The sequence below is a fragment of the Taudactylus pleione genome, unplaced genomic scaffold (genome assembly GCF_031769625.1).
Source record: "Taudactylus pleione unplaced genomic scaffold, aTauple2 ptg000192l, whole genome shotgun sequence".
In the NCBI taxonomy this organism is placed as follows: domain Eukaryota; kingdom Metazoa; phylum Chordata; class Amphibia; order Anura; family Myobatrachidae; genus Taudactylus; species Taudactylus pleione.
The window spans coordinates 3583434-3606572 of record NW_028284594.1 but is presented as its reverse complement, the minus strand read 5'-3'; the positions used below and the strand labels follow the sequence as shown (position 1 = coordinate 3606572).

At 32.4% G+C, this 23139-nt stretch overlaps 11 non-coding genes across 11 annotated transcripts; all 11 read left to right on the top strand.

Annotated features, from left to right (window-relative positions):
* The first annotated feature begins 1198 nt into the window (after window positions 1–1198).
* Window positions 1199–1270, top strand: TRNAP-AGG (transfer RNA proline (anticodon AGG)). The gene has a single exon. It is a non-coding gene; the product is annotated as a tRNA-Pro (tRNA).
* A 1204-nt stretch (window positions 1271–2474) lies between these two features.
* TRNAP-AGG (transfer RNA proline (anticodon AGG)) lies at window positions 2475–2546 on the top strand. The gene has a single exon. It is a non-coding gene; the product is annotated as a tRNA-Pro (tRNA).
* A 3795-nt stretch (window positions 2547–6341) lies between these two features.
* On the top strand, window positions 6342–6413 carry TRNAP-AGG (transfer RNA proline (anticodon AGG)). Its single transcript has one exon. It is a non-coding gene; the product is annotated as a tRNA-Pro (tRNA).
* A 2312-nt stretch (window positions 6414–8725) lies between these two features.
* Window positions 8726–8797, top strand: TRNAP-AGG (transfer RNA proline (anticodon AGG)). Its single transcript has one exon. It is a non-coding gene; the product is annotated as a tRNA-Pro (tRNA).
* A 1204-nt stretch (window positions 8798–10001) lies between these two features.
* TRNAP-AGG (transfer RNA proline (anticodon AGG)) lies at window positions 10002–10073 on the top strand. Its single transcript has one exon. It is a non-coding gene; the product is annotated as a tRNA-Pro (tRNA).
* Window positions 10074–11290: 1217 nt separating this feature from the next.
* TRNAP-AGG (transfer RNA proline (anticodon AGG)) lies at window positions 11291–11362 on the top strand. Its single transcript has one exon. It is a non-coding gene; the product is annotated as a tRNA-Pro (tRNA).
* Window positions 11363–13674: 2312 nt separating this feature from the next.
* Window positions 13675–13746, top strand: TRNAP-AGG (transfer RNA proline (anticodon AGG)). Its single transcript has one exon. It is a non-coding gene; the product is annotated as a tRNA-Pro (tRNA).
* A 1204-nt stretch (window positions 13747–14950) lies between these two features.
* Window positions 14951–15022, top strand: TRNAP-AGG (transfer RNA proline (anticodon AGG)). The gene has a single exon. It is a non-coding gene; the product is annotated as a tRNA-Pro (tRNA).
* A 2312-nt stretch (window positions 15023–17334) lies between these two features.
* On the top strand, window positions 17335–17406 carry TRNAP-AGG (transfer RNA proline (anticodon AGG)). Its single transcript has one exon. It is a non-coding gene; the product is annotated as a tRNA-Pro (tRNA).
* A 2860-nt stretch (window positions 17407–20266) lies between these two features.
* On the top strand, window positions 20267–20338 carry TRNAP-UGG (transfer RNA proline (anticodon UGG)). The gene has a single exon. It is a non-coding gene; the product is annotated as a tRNA-Pro (tRNA).
* Window positions 20339–22650: 2312 nt separating this feature from the next.
* On the top strand, window positions 22651–22722 carry TRNAP-AGG (transfer RNA proline (anticodon AGG)). The gene has a single exon. It is a non-coding gene; the product is annotated as a tRNA-Pro (tRNA).
* The last annotated feature ends 417 nt before the right edge of the window (window positions 22723–23139 follow it).

Here is a 23139-nt window from a genome sequence, read left to right as displayed (position 1 = left end):
ATGCATACCTTAGAAAACTATCTACTGGACCATAAGGAAATATTTTTTTTATTCTACAAATTCATTTTTACATATATGTATATGGTGTTTTAAAAACAAAAAGCAATTTTCTAAAAATCAATTGAAAAATCCAAAGAAAAATCTTCAGGTAGGTGGCTTGTTGGTCTAGGGGTATGATTCTCACTTAGGGTGCGAGAGGTCCCGGGTTCAAATCCTGGATGAGCCCAAATTTTCAGATTCTTTGAAATTGTTCTATTATCTTATTGTAGTCAATTTCCTGAGTGAATTTCAACTGAATGTTGTTTTTTCAAAACTCTCAAAATAGATTGTATTTACTAATTTGCACAATTGAATTTTGTTTTTTGTCAAACTGCTAAAATTATTTGTAAGTACTTATCTGGGCATCATAAAACTTTGTACAGCAATTTTCAAGCAAGTATACTTAGAAAATTATTGACTATTAGGAAATATTTTATTTCTGCTAATATTTCCTCCTTGTACACATTAGTGACTGCTTTAAAATAATATAATTTTCACATAAAATTGGTTAAGATATCAAATAAAACATGCTTACTTGATGATTCTATGATTTTCGTTTTGGGCGCGACAGGTCCCTGGTTCAATTCCCTGACAAGCCCTCTCTTTCTTTTTACGGTGCATCTCATGGTTTATATATATCTGATTTTCTCAATTGGCTAAGTCAATAGCATCAACTGAGTTTTGTTTTTGCCATACTCCCAATAGAATTTGTACATACTTATGAATCTTGCCTTCATCATTTTCCTATTGCCTTTCTTCTATTTATGCATGATTTACACATAGCTTTTTACAAGTCTTGGGTTTTATCGATCAGACAAGTCCAAACTCTGTCGCCATTTTTATATCTTGTCACTGCACTTTCCAAATAAGCACACATAGAAAACTATCAATAGAATCTTACGGAAACATTTTAGTTGTACTACAAATAAGAGCATTCTTATTCAAATTTCAACCGTATTGTGGTATATCAGGAAAACTGCAGGTTCCCTTCTGTCTAGATAGCTTTGAATGTTTTTAGAAAACTATCTACTGGACCATAAGGAAATATTTTATTTATTCTACAAATTAATTTTTACATAAATGTATATGGTGTTTTAAAAACAAAAAGCTATTTTCTTAAAATCAATTGAAAAATCCAAAGAAAAATCTTCAAGTAGGTGGCTCGTTGGTCTAGGGGTATGATTCTCGCTTAGGGTGCGAGAGGTCCCAGGTTCAAATCCCGGATGAGCCCAAATTTTCAGATTCTTTGAAATGGTTCTATTATCTTATAGTAGTGAATTTCAACTGAATGTTGTTTTTTCAAATCTCTCAAAATAGATTGTATTTACTAATTTGCACAATTGAATTTTGTTTTTTGTCAAACTGCTAAAATTATTTGTAAGTACTTATCTGCACACAGCATGTGACATGTCTTGGGTTTTATCCATCAGAAAAACTCTGCTGGGCATCATAAAACTTTGTACAGCAATTTTCAAGCAAGTATACTTAGAAAATTATTGACTATTAGGAAATATTTTATTTCTGCTAATATTTCCTCCTTGTACACATTAGTGACTGCTTTAAAATAATATAATTTTCACATAAAATTGGTTAAGATATCAAATAAAACATGCTTTCTTGATGATTCTATGATTTTCGTTTTGGGCACGACAGGTCCCTGGTTCAATTCCCTGACGAGCCCTCTCTTTCTTTTTACGGTGCATCTCATGGTTTATATATATCTGATTTTCTCAATTGGCTAAGTCAATAGCATCAACTGAGTTTTGTTTTTGCCATACTCCCAATAGAATTTGTACATACTTATGAATCTTGCCTTCATCATTTTCCTATTGCCTTTCTTCTATTTATGCATTATTTACACATAGTTTTTTACAAGTCTTGGGTTTTATCGATCAGACAAGTCCAAACTCTGTCGCAATTTTTATATCTTGTCACTGCACTTTCCAAATAAGCACACATAGAAAACTATCAATAGAATCTTACGGAAACATTTTAGTTGTACTACAAATAAGAGCATACTTATTAAAATTTCAACCGTATTGTGGTATATCAGGAAAACTGCAGGTTCCCTTCTGTCTAGATAGCTTTGAATGTTTTAAAAGAATAGTCTCACTTTGAAACACAAAAAGTTCAAAAATGAAATTGCAAGGTTTTCTTTTGCCTTTCTTCTGTGTCTGGAAGCATGATTTGTACATTGCATATGACAAGTCTTTAGCTTCGTCCATGAGAGAAGTCCAAACTCTGTAGGCACTCACAAATCTTGTCCCTGCACTTTTCCTATATGCATACCTTAGAAAACTATCTACTGGTATTTAAGGAAATATTTTTTTCATTCTACAAATTCATTTTTACATAAATGTATATGGTGTTTTAAAAACAAAAAGCTATTTTCTAAAAATCAATTGAAAAATCCAAAGAAAAATCTTCAGGTAGGTGGATCGTTGGTCTAGGGGTATGATTCTCGCTTAGGGTGCGAGAGGTCCTGGGTTCAAATCCCGGATGAGCCCAAATTTTCAGATTCTTTGAAATGGTTCTATTATCTTATTGTAGTCAATTTCCTGAGTGAATTTCAACTGAATGTTGTTTTTTCAAAACTCTCAAAATAGATTGTATTTACTAATTTGCACAATTGAATTTTGTTTTTTGTCAAACTGCTAAAATTATTTGTAAGTACTTATCTGCACACAGCATGTGACATGTCTTGGGTTTTATCCATCAGAAAAACTCTGCTGGGCATCATAAAACTTTGTACAGCAATTTTCAAGCTAGTATACTTAGAAAATTATTGACTATTAGGAAATATTTTATTTCTGCTAATATTTCCTCCTTGTACACATTAGTGACTGCTTTAAAATAATATAATTTTCACATAAAATTGGTTAAGATATCAAATAAAACATGCTTACTTGATGATTCTATGATTTTTCTTTTGGGCGCGACAGGTCCCTGGTTCAATTCCCTGACGAGCCCTCTCTTTCTTTTTACGGTGCATCTCATGGTTTATATATATCTGATTTTCTCAATAGGCTAAGTCAATAGCATCAACTGAGTTTTGTTTTTGCCATACTCCCAATAGAATTTGTACATACTTATGAATCTTGCCTTCATCATTTTCCTATTGCCTTTCTTCTATTTATGCATGATTTACACATAGCTTTTTACAAGTCTTGGGTTTTATCGATCAGACAAGTCCAAACTCTGTCGCCATGTTTATATCTTGTCACTGCACTTTCCAAATAAGCACACATAGAAAACTATCAATAGAATCTTACGGAAACATTTTAGTTGTACTACAAATAAGAGCATTCTTATTAAAATTTCAACCGTATTGTGGTATATCAGGAAAACTGCAGGTTCCCTTCTGTCTAGATAGCTTTGAATGTTTTCAAAGAATAGTCTCACTTTGAAACACAAAAAGTTCAAAAATGAAAATGCAAGGTATTCTTTTGCCTTTCTTCTGTGTCTGGAAGCATGATTTGTACATTGCGTATGACTAGTCTTTAGCTTCGACCATGAGAGAAGTCCAAACTCTGTAGGCACTCACAAATCTTGTCCCGGCACTTTTCCTATATGCATACCTTAGAAAACTATCTACTGGACCATAAGGAAATATTTTTTTTCTTCTACAAATTCATTTTTACATAAATGTATATGGTGTTTTAAAAACAAAAAGCAATTTTCTAAAAATCAATTGAAAAATCCAAAGAAAAATTTTCAGGTAGGTGGCCTGTTGGTCTAGGGGTATGATTCTCGCTTAGGGTGTGAGAGGTCCTGGGTTCAAATCCGGGATGAGCCCAAATTTTCAGATTCTTTGAAATGGTTCTATTATCTTATTGTAGTCAATTTCCTGAGTGAATTTCAACTGAATGTTGTTTTTTCAAAACTCTCAAAATAGATTGTATTTACTAATTTGCACAATTGAATTTTGTTTTTTGTCAAACTGCTAAAATTATTTGTAAGTACTTATCTGCACACAGCATGTGACATGTCTTGGGTTTTATCCATCAGAAAAACTCTGCTGGGCATCATAAAACTTTGTACAGCAATTTTCAAGCAAGTATACTTAGAAAATTATTGACTATTAGGAAATATTTTATTTCTGCTAATATTTCCTCCTTGTACACATTAGTGACTGCTTTAAAATAATATAATTTTCACATAAAATTGGTTAAGATATCAAATAAAACATGCTTACTTGATGATTCTATGATTTTTCTTTTGGGCGCGACAGGTCCCTGGTTCAATTCCCTGACGAGCCCTCTCTTTCTTTTTACGGTGCATCTCATGGTTTATATATATCTGATTTTCTCAATAGGCTAAGTCAATAGCATCAACTGAGTTTTGTTTTTGCCATACTCCCAATAGAATTTGTACATACTTATGAATCTTGCCTTCATCATTTTCCTATTGCCTTTCTTCTATTTATGCATGATTTACACATAGCTTTTTACAAGTCTTGGGTTTTATCGATCAGACAAGTCCAAACTCTGTCGCCATTTTTATATCTTGTCACTGCACTTTCCAAATAAGCACACATAGAAAACTATCAATAGAATCTTACGGAAACATTTTAGTTGTACTACAAATAAGAGCATTCTTATTAAAATTTCAACCGTATTGTGGTATATCAGGAAAACTGCAGGTTCCCTTCTGTCTAGATAGCTTTGAATGTTTTCAAAGAATAGTCTCACTTTGAAACACAAAAAGTTCAAAAATGAAATTGCAAGGTATTCTTTTGCCTTTCTTCTGTGTCTGGAAGCATGATTTGTACATTGCATATGACTAGTCTTTAGCTTCGTCCATGAGAGAAGTCCAAACTCTGTAGGCACTCACAAATCTTGTCCCGGCACTTTTCCTATATGCATACCTTAGAAAACTATCTACTGGACCATAAGGAAATATTTTTTTTATTCTACAAATTCATTTTTACATATATGTATATGGTGTTTTAAAAACAAAAAGCAATTTTCTAAAAATCAATTGAAAAATCCAAAGAAAAATCTTCAGGTAGGTGGCTTGTTGGTCTAGGGGTATGATTCTCACTTAGGGTGCGAGAGGTCCCGGGTTCAAATCCTGGATGAGCCCAAATTTTCAGATTCTTTGAAATGGTTCTATTATCTTATTGTAGTCAATTTCCTGAGTGAATTTCAACTGAATGTTGTTTTTTCAAAACTCTCAAAATAGATTGTATTTACTAATTTGCACAATTGAATTTTGTTTTTTGTCAAACTGCTAAAATTATTTGTAAGTACTTATCTGCACACAGCATGTGACATGTCTTGGGTTTTATCCATCAGAAAAACTCTGCTGGGCATCATAAAACTTTGTACAGCAATTTTCAAGCAAGTATACTTAGAAAATTATTGACTATTAGGAAATATTTTATTTATGCTAATATTTCCTCCTTGTACACATTAGTGACTGCTTTAAAATAATATAATTTTCACATAAAATTGGTTAAGATATCAAATAAAACATGCTTTCTTGATGATTCTATGATTTTCGTTTTGGGCGCGACAGGTCCCTGGTTCAATTCCCTGACGAGCCCTCTCTTTCTTTTTACGGTGCATCTCATGGTTTATATATATCTGATTTTCTCAATTGGCTAAGTCAATAGCATCAACTGAGTTTTGTTTTTGCCATACTCCCAATAGAATTTGTACATACTTATGAATCTTGCCTTCATCATTTTCCTATTGCCTTTCTTCTATTTATGCATTATTTACACATAGTTTTTTACAAGTCTTGGGTTTTATCGATCAGACAAGTCCAAACTCTGTCGCAATTTTTATATCTTGTCACTGCACTTTCCAAATAAGCACACATAGAAAACTATCAATAGAATCTTACGGAAACATTTTAGTTGTACTACAAATAAGAGCATACTTATTAAAATTTCAACCGTATTGTGGTATATCAGGAAAACTGCAGGTTCCCTTCTGTCTAGATAGCTTTGAATGTTTTAAAAGAATAGTCTCACTTTGAAACACAAAAAGTTCAAAAATGAAATTGCAAGGTTTTCTTTTGCCTTTCTTCTGTGTCTGGAAGCATGATTTGTACATTGCATATGACAAGTCTTTAGCTTCGTCCATGAGAGAAGTCCAAACTCTGTAGGCACTCACAAATCTTGTCCCTGCACTTTTCCTATATGCATACCTTAGAAAACTATCTACTGGTATTTAAGGAAATATTTTTTTCATTCTACAAATTCATTTTTACATAAATGTATATGGTGTTTTAAAAACAAAAAGCTATTTTCTAAAAATCAATTGAAAAATCCAAAGAAAAATCTTCAGGTAGGTGGATCGTTGGTCTAGGGGTATGATTCTCGCTTAGGGTGCGAGAGGTCCTGGGTTCAAATCCCGGATGAGCCCAAATTTTCAGATTCTTTGAAATGGTTCTATTATCTTATTGTAGTCAATTTCCTGAGTGAATTTCAACTGAATGTTGTTTTTTCAAAACTCTCAAAATAGATTGTATTTACTAATTTGCACAATTGAATTTTGTTTTTTGTCAAACTGCTAAAATTATTTGTAAGTACTTATCTGCACACAGCATGTGACATGTCTTGGGTTTTATCCATCAGAAAAACTCTGCTGGGCATCATAAAACTTTGTACAGCAATTTTCAAGCAAGTATACTTAGAAAATTATTGACTATTAGGAAATATTTTATTTCTGCTAATATTTCCTCCTTGTACACATTAGTGACTGCTTTAAAATAATATAATTTTCACATAAAATTGGTTAAGATATCAAATAAAACATGCTTACTTGATGATTCTATGATTTTTCTTTTGGGCGCGACAGGTCCCTGGTTCAATTCCCTGACGAGCCCTCTCTTTCTTTTTACGGTGCATCTCATGGTTTATATATATCTGATTTTCTCAATTGGCTAAGTCAATAGCATCAACTGAGTTTTGTTTTTGCCATACTCCCAATAGAATTTGTACATACTTATGAATCTTGCCTTCATCATTTTCCTATTGCCTTTCTTCTATTTATGCATGATTTACACATAGCTTTTTACAAGTCTTGGGTTTTATCGATCAGACAAGTCCAAACTCTGTCGCCATTTTTATATCTTGTCACTGCACTTTCCAAATAAGCACACATAGAAAACTATCAATAGAATCTTACGGAAACATTTTAGTTGTACTACAAATAAGAGCATTCTTATTAAAATTTCAACCGTATTGTGGTATATCAGGAAAACTGCAGGTTCCCTTCTGTCTAGATAGCTTTGAATGTTTTCAAAGAATAGTCTCACTTTGAAACACAAAAAGTTCAAAAATGAAATTGCAAGGTATTCTTTTGCCTTTCTTCTGTGTCTGGAAGCATGATTTGTACATTGCATATGACTAGTCTTTAGCTTCGTCCATGAGAGAAGTCCAAACTCTGTAGGCACTCACAAATCTTGTCCCGGCACTTTTCCTATATGCATACCTTAGAAAACTATCTACTGGACCATAAGGAAATATTTTTTTTATTCTACAAATTCATTTTTACATAAATGTATATGGTGTTTTAAAAACAAAAAGCAATTTTCTAAAAATCAATTGAAAAATCCAAAGAAAAATCTTCAGGTAGGTGGCTTGTTGGTCTAGGGGTATGATTCTCACTTAGGGTGCGAGAGGTCCCGGGTTCAAATCCTGGATGAGCCCAAATTTTCAGATTCTTTGAAATGGTTCTATTATCTTATTGTAGTCAATTTCCTGAGTGAATTTCAACTGAATGTTGTTTTTTCAAAACTCTCAAAATAGATTGTGTTTACTAATTTGCACAATTGAATTTTGTTTTTTGTCAAACTGCTAAAATTATTTGTAAGTACTTATCTGCACACAGCATGTGACATGTCTTGGGTTTTATCCATCAGAAAAACTCTGCTGGGCATCATAAAACTTTGTACAGCAATTTTCAAGCAAGTATACTTAGAAAATTATTGACTATTAGGAAATATTTTATTTCTGCTAATATTTCCTCCTTGTACACATTAGTGACTGCTTTAAAATAATATAATTTTCACATAAAATTGGTTAAGATATCAAATAAAACATGCTTACTTGATGATTCTATGATTTTCGTTTTGGGCGCGACAGGTCCCTGGTTCAATTCCCTGACAAGCCCTCTCTTTCTTTTTACGGTGCATCTCATGGTTTATATATATCTGATTTTCTCAATTGGCTAAGTCAATAGCATCAACTGAGTTTTGTTTTTGCCATACTCCCAATAGAATTTGTACATACTTATGAATCTTGCCTTCATCATTTTCCTATTGCCTTTCTTCTATTTATGCATGATTTACACATAGCTTTTTACAAGTCTTGGGTTTTATCGATCAGACAAGTCCAAACTCTGTCGCCATTTTTATATCTTGTCACTGCACTTTCCAAATAAGCACACATAGAAAACTATCAATAGAATCTTACGGAAACATTTTAGTTGTACTACAAATAAGAGCATTCTTATTCAAATTTCAACCGTATTGTGGTATATCAGGAAAACTGCAGGTTCCCTTCTGTCTAGATAGCTTTGAATGTTTTTAGAAAACTATCTACTGGACCATAAGGAAATATTTTATTTATTCTACAAATTAATTTTTACATAAATGTATATGGTGTTTTAAAAACAAAAAGCTATTTTCTTAAAATCAATTGAAAAATCCAAAGAAAAATCTTCAAGTAGGTGGCTCGTTGGTCTAGGGGTATGATTCTCGCTTAGGGTGCGAGAGGTCCCAGGTTCAAATCCCGGATGAGCCCAAATTTTCAGATTCTTTGAAATGGTTCTATTATCTTATAGTAGTGAATTTCAACTGAATGTTGTTTTTTCAAATCTCTCAAAATAGATTGTATTTACTAATTTGCACAATTGAATTTTGTTTTTTGTCAAACTGCTAAAATTATTTGTAAGTACTTATCTGCACACAGCATGTGACATGTCTTGGGTTTTATCCATCAGAAAAACTCTGCTGGGCATCATAAAACTTTGTACAGCAATTTTCAAGCAAGTATACTTAGAAAATTATTGACTATTAGGAAATATTTTATTTATGCTAATATTTCCTCCTTGTACACATTAGTGACTGCTTTAAAATAATATAATTTTCACATAAAATTGGTTAAGATATCAAATAAAACATGCTTTCTTGATGATTCTATGATTTTCGTTTTGGGCGCGACAGGTCCCTGGTTCAATTCCCTGACGAGCCCTCTCTTTCTTTTTACGGTGCATCTCATGGTTTATATATATCTGATTTTCTCAATTGGCTAAGTCAATAGCATCAACTGAGTTTTGTTTTTGCCATACTCCCAATAGAATTTGTACATACTTATGAATCTTGCCTTCATCATTTTCCTATTGCCTTTCTTCTATTTATGCATTATTTACACATAGTTTTTTACAAGTCTTGGGTTTTATCGATCAGACAAGTCCAAACTCTGTCGCAATTTTTATATCTTGTCACTGCACTTTCCAAATAAGCACACATAGAAAACTATCAATAGAATCTTACGGAAACATTTTAGTTGTACTACAAATAAGAGCATACTTATTAAAATTTCAACCGTATTGTGGTATATCAGGAAAACTGCAGGTTCCCTTCTGTCTAGATAGCTTTGAATGTTTTAAAAGAATAGTCTCACTTTGAAACACAAAAAGTTCAAAAATGAAATTGCAAGGTTTTCTTTTGCCTTTCTTCTGTGTCTGGAAGCATGATTTGTACATTGCATATGACAAGTCTTTAGCTTCGTCCATGAGAGAAGTCCAAACTCTGTAGGCACTCACAAATCTTGTCCCTGCACTTTTCCTATATGCATACCTTAGAAAACTATCTACTGGTATTTAAGGAAATATTTTTTTCATTCTACAAATTCATTTTTACATAAATGTATATGGTGTTTTAAAAACAAAAAGCTATTTTCTAAAAATCAATTGAAAAATCCAAAGAAAAATCTTCAGGTAGGTGGATCGTTGGTCTAGGGGTATGATTCTCGCTTAGGGTGCGAGAGGTCCTGGGTTCAAATCCCGGATGAGCCCAAATTTTCAGATTCTTTGAAATGGTTCTATTATCTTATTGTAGTCAATTTCCTGAGTGAATTTCAACTGAATGTTGTTTTTTCAAAACTCTCAAAATAGATTGTATTTACTAATTTGCACAATTGAATTTTGTTTTTTGTCAAACTGCTAAAATTATTTGTAAGTACTTATCTGCACACAGCATGTGACATGTCTTGGGTTTTATCCATCAGAAAAACTCTGCTGGGCATCATAAAACTTTGTACAGCAATTTTCAAGCAAGTATACTTAGAAAATTATTGACTATTAGGAAATATTTTATTTCTGCTAATATTTCCTCCTTGTACACATTAGTGACTGCTTTAAAATAATATAATTTTCACATAAAATTGGTTAAGATATCAAATAAAACATGCTTACTTGATGATTCTATGATTTTTCTTTTGGGCGCGACAGGTCCCTGGTTCAATTCCCTGACGAGCCCTCTCTTTCTTTTTACGGTGCATCTCATGGTTTATATATATCTGATTTTCTCAATAGGCTAAGTCAATAGCATCAACTGAGTTTTGTTTTTGCCATACTCCCAATAGAATTTGTACATACTTATGAATCTTGCCTTCATCATTTTCCTATTGCCTTTCTTCTATTTATGCATGATTTACACATAGCTTTTTACAAGTCTTGGGTTTTATCGATCAGAAAAGTCCAAACTCTGTCGCCATTTTTATATCTTGTCACTGCACTTTCCAAATAAGCACACATAGAAAACTATCAATAGAATCTTACGGAAACATTTTAGTTGTACTACAAATAAGAGCATTCTTATTAAAATTTCAACCGTATTGTGGTATATCAGGAAAACTGCAGGTTCCCTTCTGTCTAGATAGCTTTGAATGTTTTCAAAGAATAGTCTCACTTTGAAACACAAAAAGTTCAAAAATGAAAATGCAAGGTATTCTTTTGCCTTTCTTCTGTGTCTGGAAGCATGATTTGTACATTGCGTATGACTAGTCTTTAGCTTCGACCATGAGAGAAGTCCAAACTCTGTAGGCACTCACAAATCTTGTCCCGGCACTTTTCCTATATGCATACCTTAGAAAACTATCTACTGGACCATAAGGAAATATTTTTTTTCTTCTACAAATTCATTTTTACATAAATGTATATGGTGTTTTAAAAACAAAAAGCAATTTTCTAAAAATCAATTGAAAAATCCAAAGAAAAATTTTCAGGTAGGTGGCCTGTTGGTCTAGGGGTATGATTCTCGCTTAGGGTGCGAGAGGTCCTGGGTTCAAATCCCGGATGAGCCCAAATTTTCAGATTCTTTGAAATGGTTCTATTATCTTATTGTAGTCAATTTCCTGAGTGAATTTCAACTGAATGTTGTTTTTTCAAAACTCTCAAAATAGATTGTATTTACTAATTTGCACAATTGAATTTTGTTTTTTGTCAAACTGCTAAAATTATTTGTAAGTACTTATCTGCACACAGCATGTGACATGTCTTGGGTTTTATCCATCAGAAAAACTCTGCTGGGCATCATAAAACTTTGTACAGCAATTTTCAAGCAAGTATACTTAGAAAATTATTGACTATTAGGAAATATTTTATTTCTGCTAATATTTCCTCCTTGTACACATTAGTGACTGCTTTAAAATAATATAATTTTCACATAAAATTGGTTAAGATATCAAATAAAACATGCTTACTTGATGATTCTATGATTTTTCTTTTGGGCGCGACAGGTCCCTGGTTCAATTCCCTGACGAGCCCTCTCTTTCTTTTTACGGTGCATCTCATGGTTTATATATATCTGATTTTCTCAATAGGCTAAGTCAATAGCATCAACTGAGTTTTGTTTTTGCCATACTCCCAATAGAATTTGTACATACTTATGAATCTTGCCTTCATCATTTTCCTATTGCCTTTCTTCTATTTATGCATGATTTACACATAGCTTTTTACAAATCTTGGGTTTTATCGATCAGACAAGTCCAAACTCTGTCGCCATTTTTATATCTTGTCACTGCACTTTCCAAATAAGCACACATAGAAAACTATCAATAGAATCTTACGGAAACATTTTAGTTGTACTACAAATAAGAGCATTCTTATTAAAATTTCAACCGTATTGTGGTATATCAGGAAAACTGCAGGTTCCCTTCTGTCTAGATAGCTTTGAATGTTTTCAAAGAATAGTCTCACTTTGAAACACAAAAAGTTCAAAAATGAAATTGCAAGGTATTCTTTTGCCTTTCTTCTGTGTCTGGAAGCATGATTTGTACATTGCATATGACTAGTCTTTAGCTTCGTCCATGAGAGAAGTCCAAACTCTGTAGGCACTCACAAATCTTGTCCCGGCACTTTTCCTATATGCATACCTTAGAAAACTATCTACTGGACCATAAGGAAATATTTTTTTTATTCTACAAATTCATTTTTACATAAATGTATATGGTGTTTTAAAAACAAAAAGCAATTTTCTAAAAATCAATTGAAAAATCCAAAGAAAAATCTTCAGGTAGGTGGCTTGTTGGTCTAGGGGTATGATTCTCACTTAGGGTGCGAGAGGTCCCGGGTTCAAATCCTGGATGAGCCCAAATTTTCAGATTCTTTGAAATGGTTCTATTATCTTATTGTAGTCAATTTCCTGAGTGAATTTCAACTGAATGTTGTTTTTTCAAAACTCTCAAAATAGATTGTATTTACTAATTTGCACAATTGAATTTTGTTTTTTGTCAAACTGCTAAAATTATTTGTAAGTACTTATCTGCACACAGCATGTGACATGTCTTGGGTTTTATCCATCAGAAAAACTCTGCTGGGCATCATAAAACTTTGTACAGCAATTTTCAAGCAAGTATACTTAGAAAATTATTGACTATTAGGAAATATTTTATTTCTGCTAATATTTCCTCCTTGTACACATTAGTGACTGCTTTAAAATAATATAATTTTCACATAAAATTGGTTAAGATATCAAATAAAACATGCTTACTTGATGATTCTATGATTTTCGTTTTGGGCGCGACAGGTCCCTGGTTCAATTCCCTGACAAGCCCTCTCTTTCTTTTTACGGTGCATCTCATGGTTTATATATATCTGATTTTCTCAATTGGCTAAGTCAATAGCATCAACTGAGTTTTGTTTTTGCCATACTCCCAATAGAATTTGTACATACTTATGAATCTTGCCTTCATCATTTTCCTATTGCCTTTCTTCTATTTATGCATGATTTACACATAGCTTTTTACAAGTCTTGGGTTTTATCGATCAGACAAGTCCAAACTCTGTCGCCATTTTTATATCTTGTCACTGCACTTTCCAAATAAGCACACATAGAAAACTATCAATAGAATCTTACGGAAACATTTTAGTTGTACTACAAATAAGAGCATTCTTATTCAAATTTCAACCGTATTGTGGTATATCAGGAAAACTGCAGGTTCCCTTCTGTCTAGATAGCTTTGAATGTTTTTAGAAAACTATCTACTGGACCATAAGGAAATATTTTATTTATTCTACAAATTAATTTTTACATAAATGTATATGGTGTTTTAAAAACAAAAAGCTATTTTCTTAAAATCAATTGAAAAATCCAAAGAAAAATCTTCAAGTAGGTGGCTCGTTGGTCTAGGGGTATGATTCTCGCTTAGGGTGCGAGAGGTCCCAGGTTCAAATCCCGGATGAGCCCAAATTTTCAGATTCTTTGAAATGGTTCTATTATCTTATAGTAGTGAATTTCAACTGAATGTTGTTTTTTCAAATCTCTCAAAATAGATTGTATTTACTAATTTGCACAATTGAATTTTGTTTTTTGTCAAACTGCTAAAATTATTTGTAAGTACTTATCTGCACACAGCATGTGACATGTCTTGGGTTTTATCCATCAGAAAAACTCTGCTGGGCATCATAAAACTTTGTACAGCAATTTTCAAGCAAGTATACTTAGAAAATTATTGACTATTAGGAAATATTTTATTTATGCTAATATTTCCTCCTTGTACACATTAGTGACTGCTTTAAAATAATATAATTTTCACATAAAATTGGTTAAGATATCAAATAAAACATGCTTTCTTGATGATTCTATGATTTTCGTTTTGGGCGCGACAGGTCCCTGGTTCAATTCCCTGACGAGCCCTCTCTTTCTTTTTACGGTGCATCTCATGGTTTATATATATCTGATTTTCTCAATTGGCTAAGTCAATAGCATCAACTGAGTTTTGTTTTTGCCATACTCCCAATAGAATTTGTACATACTTATGAATCTTGCCTTCATCATTTTCCTATTGCCTTTCTTCTATTTATGCATTATTTACACATAGTTTTTTACAAGTCTTGGGTTTTATCGATCAGACAAGTCCAAACTCTGTCGCAATTTTTATATCTTGTCACTGCACTTTCCAAATAAGCACACATAGAAAACTATCAATAGAATCTTACGGAAACATTTTAGTTGTACTACAAATAAGAGCATACTTATTAAAATTTCAACCGTATTGTGGTATATCAGGAAAACTGCAGGTTCCCTTCTGTCTAGATAGCTTTGAATGTTTTAAAAGAATAGTCTCACTTTGAAACACAAAAAGTTCAAAAATGAAAATGCAAGGTATTCTTTTGCCTTTCTTCTGTGTCTGGAAGCATGATTTGTACATTGCGTATGACTAGTCTTTAGCTTCGACCATGAGAGAAGTCCAAACTCTGTAGGCACTCACAAATCTTGTCCCGGCACTTTTCCTATATGCATACCTTAGAAAACTATCTACTGGACCATAAGGAAATATTTTTTTTCTTCTACAAATTCATTTTTACATAAATGTATATGGTGTTTTAAAAACAAAAAGCAATTTTCTAAAAATCAATTGAAAAATCCAAAGAAAAATTTTCAGGTAGGTGGCCTGTTGGTCTAGGGGTATGATTCTCGCTTAGGGTGCGAGAGGTCCTGGGTTCAAATCCCGGATGAGCCCAAATTTTCAGATTCTTTGAAATGGTTCTATTATCTTATTGTAGTCAATTTCCTGAGTGAATTTCAACTGAATGTTGTTTTTTCAAAACTCTCAAAATAGATTGTATTTACTAATTTGCACAATTGAATTTTGTTTTTTGTCAAACTGCTAAAATTATTTGTAAGTACTTATCTGCACACAGCATGTGACATGTCTTGGGTTTTATCCATCAGAAAAACTCTGCTGGGCATCATAAAACTTTGTACAGCAATTTTCAAGCAAGTATACTTAGAAAATTATTGACTATTAGGAAATATTTTATTTATGCTAATATTTCCTCCTTGTACACATTAGTGACTGCTTTAAAATAATATAATTTTCACATAAAATTGGTTAAGATATCAAATAAAACATGCTTTCTTGATGATTCTATGATTTTCGTTTTGGGCGCGACAGGTCCCTGGTTCAATTCCCTGACGAGCCCTCTCTTTCTTTTTACGGTGCATCTCATGGTTTATATATATCTGATTTTCTCAATAGGCTAAGTCAATAGCATCAACTGAGTTTTGTTTTTGCCATACTCCCAATAGAATTTGTACATACTTATGAATCTTGCCTTCATCATTTTCCTATTGCCTTTCTTCTATTTATGCATGATTTACACATAGCTTTTTACAAGTCTTGGGTTTTATCGATCAGACAAGTCCAAACTCTGTCGCCATTTTTATATCTTGTCACTGCACTTTCCAAATAAGCACACATAGAAAACTATCAATAGAATCTTACGGAAACATTTTAGTTGTACTACAAATAAGAGCATTCTTATTAAAATTTCAACCGTATTGTGGTATATCAGGAAAACTGCAGGTTCCCTTCTGTCTAGATAGCTTTGAATGTTTTCAAAGAATAGTCTCACTTTGAAACACAAAAAGTTCAAAAATGAAATTGCAAGGTATTCTTTTGCCTTTCTTCTGTGTCTGGAAGCATGATTTGTACATTGCATATGACTAGTCTTTAGCTTCGTCCATGAGAGAAGTCCAAACTCTGTAGGCACTCACAAATCTTGTCCCGGCACTTTTCCTATATGCATACCTTAGAAAACTATCTACTGGACCATAAGGAAATATTTTTTTTATTCTACAAATTCATTTTTACATAAATGTATATGGTGTTTTAAAAACAAAAAGCAATTTTCTAAAAATCAATTGAAAAATCCAAAGAAAAATCTGCAGGTAGGTGGCTTGTTGGTCTAGGGGTATGATTCTCACTTAGGGTGCGAGAGGTCCCGGGTTCAAATCCTGGATGAGCCCAAATTTTCAGATTCTTTGAAATGGTTCTATTATCTTATTGTAGTCAATTTCCTGAGTGAATTTCAACTGAATGTTGTTTTTTCAAAACTCTCAAAATAGATTGTATTTACTAATTTGCACAATTGAATTTTGTTTTTTGTCAAACTGCTAAAATTATTTGTAAGTACTTATCTGCACACAGCATGTGACATGTCTTGGGTTTTATCCATCAGAAAAACTCTGCTGGGCATCATAAAACTTTGTACAGCAATTTTCAAGCAAGTATACTTAGAAAATTATTGACTATTAGGAAATATTTTATTTCTGCTAATATTTCCTCCTTGTACACATTAGTGACTGCTTTAAAATAATATAATTTTCACATAAAATTGGTTAAGATATCAAATAAAACATGCTTACTTGATGATTCTATGATTTTCGTTTTGGGCGCGACAGGTCCCTGGTTCAATTCCCTGACAAGCCCTCTCTTTCTTTTTACGGTGCATCTCATGGTTTATATATATCTGATTTTCTCAATTGGCTAAGTCAATAGCATCAACTGAGTTTTGTTTTTGCCATACTCCCAATAGAATTTGTACATACTTATGAATCTTGCCTTCATCATTTTCCTATTGCCTTTCTTCTATTTATGCATGATTTACACATAGCTTTTTACAAGTCTTGGGTTTTATCGATCAGACAAGTCCAAACTCTGTCGCCATTTTTATATCTTGTCACTGCACTTTCCAAATAAGCACACATAGAAAACTATCAATAGAATCTTACGGAAACATTTTAGTTGTACTACAAATAAGAGCATTCTTATTCAAATTTCAACCGTATTGTGGTATATCAGGAAAACTGCAGGTTCCCTTCTGTCTAGATAGCTTTGAATGTTTTTAGAAAACTATCTACTGGACCATAAGGAAATATTTTATTTATTCTACAAATTAATTTTTACATAAATGTATATGGTGTTTTAAAAACAAAAAGCTATTTTCTTAAAATCAATTGAAAAATCCAAAGAAAAATCTTCAAGTAGGTGGCTCGTTGGTCTAGGGGTATGATTCTCGCTTAGGGTGCGAGAGGTCCCAGGTTCAAATCCCGGATGAGCCCAAATTTTCAGATTCTTTGAAATGGTTCTATTATCTTATAGTAGTGAATTTCAACTGAATGTTGTTTTTTCAAATCTCTCAAAATAGATTGTATTTACTAATTTGCACAATTGAATTTTGTTTTTTGTCAAACTGCTAAAATTATTTGTAAGTACTTATCTGCACACAGCATGTGACATGTCTTGGGTTTTATCCATCAGAAAAACTCTGCTGGGCATCATAAAACTTTGTACAGCAATTTTCAAGCAAGTATACTTAGAAAATTATTGACTATTAGGAAATATTTTATTTATGCTAATATTTCCTCCTTGTACACATTAGTGACTGCTTTAAAATAATATAATTTTCACATAAAATTGGTTAAGATATCAAATAAAACATGCTTTCTTGATGATTCTATGATTTTCGTTTTGGGCGCGACAGGTCCCTGGTTCAATTCCCTGACGAGCCCTCTCTTTCTTTTTACGGTGCATCTCATGGTTTATATATATCTGATTTTCTCAATTGGCTAAGTCAATAGCATCAACTGAGTTTTGTTTTTGCCATACTCCCAATAGAATTTGTACATACTTATGAATCTTGCCTTCATCATTTTCCTATTGCCTTTCTTCTATTTATGCATTATTTACACATAGTTTTTTACAAGTCTTGGGTTTTATCGATCAGACAAGTCCAAACTCTGTCGCAATTTTTATATCTTGTCACTGCACTTTCCAAATAAGCACACATAGAAAACTATCAATAGAATCTTACGGAAACATTTTAGTTGTACTACAAATAAGAGCATACTTATTAAAATTTCAACCGTATTGTGGTATATCAGGAAAACTGCAGGTTCCCTTCTGTCTAGATAGCTTTGAATGTTTTAAAAGAATAGTCTCACTTTGAAACACAAAAAGTTCAAAAATGAAATTGCAAGGTTTTCTTTTGCCTTTCTTCTGTGTCTGGAAGCATGATTTGTACATTGCATATGACAAGTCTTTAGCTTCGTCCATGAGAGAAGTCCAAACTCTGTAGGCACTCACAAATCTTGTCCCTGCACTTTTCCTATATGCATACCTTAGAAAACTATCTACTGGTATTTAAGGAAATATTTTTTTTATTCTACAAATTCATTTTTACATAAATGTATATGGTGTTTTAAAAACAAAAAGCTATTTTCTAAAAATCAATTGAAAAATCCAAAGAAAAATCTTCAGGTAGGTGGATCGTTGGTCTAGGGGTATGATTCTTGCTTAGGGTGCGAGAGGTCCTGGGTTCAAATCCTGGATGAGCCCAAATTTTCAGATTCTTTGAAATGGTTCTATTATCTTATTGTAGTCAATTTCCTGAGTGAATTTCAACTGAATGTTGTTTTTTCAAAACTCTCAAAATAGATTGTATTTACTAATTTGCACAATTGAATTTTGTTTTTTGTCAAACTGCTAAAATTATTTGTAAGTACTTATCTGCACACAGCATGTGACATGTCTTGGGTTTTATCCATCAGAAAAACTCTGCTGGGCATCATAAAACTTTGTACAGCAATTTTCAAGCAAGTATACTTAGAAAATTATTGACTATTAGGAAATATTTTATTTATGCTAATATTTCCTCCTTGTACACATTAGTGACTGCTTTAAAATAATATAATTTTCACATAAAATTGGTTAAGATATCAAATAAAACATGCTTTCTTGATGATTCTATGATTTTCGTTTTGGGCGCGACAGGTCCCTGGTTCAATTCCCTGACGAGCCCTCTCTTTCTTTTTACGGTGCATCTCATGGTTTATATATATCTGATTTTCTCAATTGGCTAAGTCAATAGCATCAACTGAGTTTTGTTTTTGCCATACTCCCAATAGAATTTGTACATACTTATGAATCTTGCCTTCATCATTTTCCTATTGCCTTTCTTCTATTTATGCATTATTTACACATAGTTTTTTACAAGTCTTGGGTTTTATCGATCAGACAAGTCCAAACTCTGTCGCAATTTTTATATCTTGTCACTGCACTTTCCAAATAAGCACACATAGAAAACTATCAATAGAATCTTACGGAAACATTTTAGTTGTACTACAAATAAGAGCATACTTATTAAAATTTCAACCGTATTGTGGTATATCAGGAAAACTGCAGGTTCCCTTCTGTCTAGATAGCTTTGAATGTTTTAAAAGAATAGTCTCACTTTGAAACACAAAAAGTTCAAAAATGAAATTGCAAGGTATTCTTTTGTACATACTTATGAATCTTGCCTTCATCATTTTGCTATTGCCTTTCTTCTATTTATGCATGATTTACACATAGCTTTTTACAAGTCTTGGGTTTTATCGATCAGACAAGTCCAAACTCTGTTGCCATTTTTATATCTTGTCACAGCACTTTCCAAATAAGCACACATAGAAAACTATCAATAGAATCTTACTGAAACATTTTAGTTGTACTACAAATAAGAGCATTCTTATTAAAATTTCAACCGTATTGTGGTATATCAGGAAAACTGCAGGTTCCCTTCTGTCTAGATAGCTTTGAATGTTTTCAAAGAATAGTCTCACTTTGAAACACAAAAAGTTCAAAAATGAAATTGCAAGGTATTCTTTTGCCTTTCTTCTGTGTCTGGAAGCATGATTTGTACATTGCGTATGACTAGTCTTTAGCTTCGACCATGAGAGAAGTCCAAACTCTGTAGGCACTCACAAATCTTGTCCCGGTACTTTTCCTATATGCATACCTTAGAAAACTATCTACTGGACCATAAGGAAATATTTTTTTTATTCTACAAATTCATTTTTACATAAGTGTATATGGTGTTTTAATAACAAAAAGCAATTTTCTAAAAATCAATTGAAAAATCCAAAGAAAAATCTTCAGGTAGGTGGCTTGTTGGTCTAGGGGTATGATTTTTGCTTTGGGTGCAAGAGGTCCCGGGTTCAAATCCTGGATGAGCCCAAATTTTCAGATTCTTTGAAATGGTTCTATTATCTTATTGTAGTCAATTTCCTGAGTGAATTTCAACTGAATGTTGTTTTTTCAAAACTCTCAAAATAGATTGTATTTACTAATTTGCACAATTGAATTTTGTTTTTTGTCAAACTGCTAAAATTATTTGTAAGTACTTATCTGCACACAGCATGTGACATGTCTTGGGTTTTATCCATCAGAATAACTCTGCTGGGCATCATAAAACTTTGTACAGCAATTTTCAAGCAAGTATACTTAGAAAATTATTGACTATTAGGAAATATTTTATTTCTGCTAATATTTCCTCCTTGTACACATTAGTGACTGCTTTAAAATAATATAATTTTCACATAAAATTGGTTAAGATATCAAATAAAACATGCTTACTTGATGATTCTATGATTTTCGTTTTGGGCGCGACAGGTCCCTGGTTCAATTCCCTGACAAGCCCTCTCTTTCTTTTTACGGTGCATCTCATGGTTTATATATATCTGATTTTCTCAATTGGCTAAGTCAATAGCATCAACTGAGTTTTGTTTTTGCCATACTCCCAATAGAATTTGTACATACTTATGAATCTTGCCTTCATCATTTTCCTATTGCCTTTCTTCTATTTATGCATGATTTACACATAGCTTTTTACAAGTCTTGGGTTTTATCGATCAGACAAGTCCAAACTCTGTCGCCATTTTTATATCTTGTCACTGCACTTTCCAAATAAGCACACATAGAAAACTATCAATAGAATCTTACGGAAAAATTTTAGTTGTACTACAAATAAGAGCATTCTTATTAAAATTTCAACCGTATTGTGGTATATCAGGAAAACTGCAGGTTCCCTTCTGTCTAGATAGCTTTGAATGTTTTCAAAGAACAGTCTCACTTTGAAACACAAAAAGTTCAAAAATGAAATTGCAAGGTATTCTTTTGCCTTTCTTCTGTGTCTGGAAGCATGATTTGTACATTGCATATGACTAATCTTTAGCTTCGTCCATGAGAGAAGTCCAAACTCTGTAGGCACTCACAAATCTTGTCCCGGCACTTTTCCTATATGCATACCTTAGAAAACTATCTACTGGACCATAAGGAAATATTTTTTTTATTCTACAAATTCATTTTTACATAAATGTATATGGTGTTTTAAAAACAAAAAGCAATTTTCTAAAAATCAATTGAAAAATCCAAAGAAAAATCTTCAGGTAGGTGGCTTGTTGGTCTAGGGGTATGATTCTCACTTAGGGTGCGAGAGGTCCCGGGTTCAAATCCTGGATGAGCCCAAATTTTCAGATTCTTTGAAATGGTTCTATTATCTTATTGTAGTCAATTTCCTGAGTGAATTTCAACTGAATGTTGTTTTTTCAAAACTCTCAAAATAGATTGTATTTACTAATTTGCACAATTGAATTTTGTTTTTTGTCAAACTGCTACAATTATTTGTAAGTACTTATCTGCACACAGCATGTGACATGTCTTGGGTTTTATCCATCAGAAAAACTCTGCTGGGCATCATAAAACTTTGTACAGCAATTTTCAAGCAAGTATACTTAGAAAATTATTGACTATTAGGAAATATTTTATTTCTGCTAATATTTCCTCCTTGTACACATTAGTGACTGCTTTAAAATAATATAATTTTCACATAAAATTGGTTAAGATATCAAATAAAACATGCTTACTTGATGATTCTATGATTTTCGTTTTGGGCGCGACAGGTCCCTGGTTCAATTCCCTGACAAGCCCTCTCTTTCTTTTTACGGTGCATCTCATGGTTTATATATATCTGATTTTCTCAATTGGCTAAGTCAATAGCATCAACTGAGTTTTGTTTTTGCCATACTCCCAATAGAATTTGTACATACTTATGAATCTTGCCTTCATCATTTTCCTATTGCCTTTCTCCTATTTATGCATGATTTACACATAGCTTTTTACAAGTCTTGGGTTTTATCGATCAGACAAGTCCAAACTCTGTCGCCATTTTTATATCTTGTCACTGCACTTTCCAAATAAGCACACATAGAAAACTATCAATAGAATCTTACGGAAACATTTTAGTTGTATTACAAATAAGAGCATTCTTATTCAAATTTCAACCGTATTGTGGTATATCAGGAAAACTGCAGGTTCCCTTCTGTCTAGATAGCTTTGAATGTTTTTAGAAAACTATCTACTGGACCATAAGGAAATATTTTATTTATTCTACAAATTAATTTTTACATAAATGTATATGGTGTTTTAAAAACAAAAAGCTATTTTCTTAAAATCAATTGAAAAATCCAAAGAAAAATCTTCAAGTAGGTGGCTTGTTGGTCTAGGGGTATGATTCTCGCTTAGGGTGCGAGAGGTCCCAGGTTCAAATCCCGGATGAGCCCAAATTTTCAGATTCTTTGAAATGGTTCTATTATCTTATAGTAGTGAATTTCAACTGAATGTTGTTTTTTCAAATCTCTCAAAATAGATTGTATTTACTAATTTGCACAATTGAATTTTGTTTTTTGTCAAACTGCTAAAATTATTTGTAAGTACTTATCTGCACACAGCATGTGACATGTCTTGGGTTTTATCCATCAGAAAAACTCTGCTGGGCATCATAAAACTTTGTACAGCAATTTTCAAGCAAGTATACTTAGAAAATTATTGACTATTAGGAAATATTTTATTTATGCTAATATTTCCTCCTTGTACACATTAGTGACTGCTTTAAAATAATATAATTTTCACATAAAATTGGTTAAGATATCAAATAAAACATGCTTTCTTGATGATTCTATGATTTTCGTTTTGGGCGC